Source organism: Orycteropus afer, unplaced genomic scaffold (assembly GCF_000298275.1).
Source record: "Orycteropus afer afer isolate SDZICR_OR568_19922 unplaced genomic scaffold, OryAfe1.0 scaffold00001, whole genome shotgun sequence".
NCBI lineage: Eukaryota > Metazoa > Chordata > Mammalia > Tubulidentata > Orycteropodidae > Orycteropus > Orycteropus afer.
In genome coordinates this window covers 6495111-6497966 of record NW_006921588.1, presented here as the reverse complement: position 1 = coordinate 6497966, position 2856 = coordinate 6495111, and the positions used below count along the sequence as shown (strand labels likewise).

Below are 2856 nucleotides of genomic sequence, written 5' to 3'. Positions count from 1 at the left end.
GATTATGTGCCAGCTGCTAAAATTTTTGGAATCTGTTTCCTAACTGCGAGCATTTTAGTAATTTTAGCTGTCCTTACACATTTGTTGAATTTTTTCTTAGTAGCAGTGATAATCATTGGATACTTTTAACCCTAGCCCAATAAGTTAAACCTTTTATTCCTTATGCCAGAAATTGAAATTGTTACACTCTTATTAATACTTATATCCTTTAAAATTAGGTTCATTTTACCAATGTGGGTTCATTTCTGATTAACACACTAAAACAAGAACATGCTTTATATTCATTATTTTTCTCTTTAGGTATATTATTTAGTTAAACTTTCTCCTTTACGAAATTTTTGTATTTTTCTTTTATCATAACCATTAATGATACTTGAAATAAAAATGCTCTTATCAAATTAATTCAATCAGTAGCCAGTGCCAGAAGTTTGAATAAATGCTGGGTATGTCACCTTCCCCTTAGTCCACACAAGACTATATTGATCTCACTGTACTAGTTTTAGATTAAAAATTTGCTATTGATGTTGAAAAAATCATTTAAATGGGGCATGTAAATTATGGTTATCTCAAGAATTATCAACCTATCCATCAGCTCCCTGTTTCAATCTTTCTAATGCCTACATAGGTCCTGATGGATATTCTCTTTTTCCCACATGATGCAATATTTTTGCTAGTAATGTTTGCTATTATTCTTTGTTTTTGTTGTTGTTATGTGCAGTTGAGTCAGACCCGACTCATGGCAACCCCTCCTTGGGTTTCCGAGGCAGTATCACTACAGAAGTAGATTGCCCAACCTTCCTTCTGAGGAGTGGCTGGTGGGTTTGAACCCCCAGCCTTCTGGTTAGCAGTCAAATGCCTTAGGCACTATGCTACCAGAGCTCCTTTTTATTAATAATTACTATTAATTTATAATTCTCCTTATTCTTTATTAATGATTAAATCCACTCCATTGAGTCTATTCCAACTCACAGTGACCCCCACTGGGTTTCCAAGGTTGTAAATCCTTACAGAAGTAGATTGTTTGGTCTTCCTTCCATGGAGTGGCTTGTGGTTAGCAGTCAAATGACTTAGACACTGTGCCACTAGGGCTCCTTTTATTAATTATTAGCTGACTTACAATTAAAAATCAAAATTCCCCAGTGGTGTACAATTCCAGAATCACCTAGAATTTTGAGAGTTATGCATTTGTGATGATTCATTGACTGCAGATTGGCTGAAAAGAGCCAATCAATCCATTTCATTTCCTAATCCTCTAGCTAGGGCAAGTATGTTATGTACCCTATCTGGATATGGATTTTTGCAGAGGACCAGCTTATTTAAGAGAAGAATCCTATTACTCTATACTTAGGCCTAATCATATTTAGATTTTTGGAATATGTGGGCCCAATGCACCCTAGGTACTTTTCAGTTCCCATGAGTACTGATTCATACAACTTATGAATTCAGAAAATTCATACAACTCACCAATTCATATATTGTTACAATGACAGCTTACTATAAGCCAGTGACTTGAAACTAATATCCCTAAAGAAGAGAGAATTTGTCCACTCAAATAATTCCATCAATGACAAGCATGGGTGAGACTGACCTTTTCTTTGAGCATTTGTTCACATTTATGGAATTTTACTATTAGAAAAATGTATTCACAATCTATCTTCCACTATGGCTCAAATTGCAGATAACATTGCTGATGGAATGGCAGCTCAAAAGATGTCCTAAGAAACCTTGCTAAAATTCTTTTAGATAGTGTAATAGCCCTTGATTTTCTCTTAGCTCAACAAAGAAGTTTGTGCTATCGGTAATATATCTTACTGTTCATGGATAAATATCACTGGAAAAGTATAACAAGACATTAGGAAAATATGTCAGAAGGCCTCCTGATTACATACCATTCTTTGCATAACTGTATCTTCCTTCTTTAATATTTTTAGTTGGTTTCCTCAAAATATCATCTGGAACACGCTCTTTTCTACTAGCCCTGCTACTCCTTTTAATCAATATAATTGTTATTATACAAAAAAAAAAAAAAACTCACTGCCAGCAAGTCACTTCTGACTCATAGCGACCCCTCCTTGGGTTTCCGAGGTTCTCTATGAAAGCAGATTGCCCAGTCTTCCTACTGAGGAGTGGCTGGTGGGTTTGAACCCCAGCCTTCTGGTTACAGTTAAATGCCTTAGGCACTATGCCACCAGAGCTCCCAGTTGTTATTACAGGGCTTATTAAATGTATTATACACAGCATTTGTCATTGCCACAGCCAACCCTCACAATATCTAGCCATGTGACAATTCGTGTATTTAGAAGAAATTAACTTTGGTAAGGAAAACGAAGTTTAGTTATGGGTTCAGGCCTTTGGAATGTCAAATTGTTCCTCTAATGCAGGCCCACTTGCAACACCTTCCTCAATGAGGATCAACTCAACCTGAACTTAAGGCCTGAAACTACAGCAAGGTAACCAGATTATGCCCAGCCACCTCTAATAATAAAGCTAGAACCTGGGTTCTAAAAGGCTCATATAGAGCAGCCTTCCCTCAAATACTAAATCCTTGTGAAGATGGCTTACTCCTTTCTGGGTTGTCTGTGGTCCCAAATGATGGCTTGATCAAAAAGGGGATAATGTATAAGTGAGCTGCAAAACTGAGACACTTGGCATATCTAAAGTGACTTCCCCAGATCTGAATTAAACTCTATTTAGAATCAAACATCCAATTCAGGTGGTGCCATGGTAAAGTATTTGCCCACTAATTGAAAAATTAGTGTTTTAGAAGAACTAGATGGTGCCCGGCTACCACTGTCATCCACTTGGAAGGGATGTAGCAGGAGATCCTGGATAGAGAGGGAGAACAATGTGGAACAA

At 36.9% G+C, this 2856-nt stretch overlaps 1 protein-coding gene across 1 annotated transcript in view; it reads right to left on the bottom strand.

The window, feature by feature from the left end:
- The window catches only part of COL5A2 (collagen type V alpha 2 chain), a 220624-nt gene that overhangs the window by 126506 nt on the left and 91262 nt on the right, over positions 1 to 2856 (bottom strand). The window lies entirely within an intron of this gene.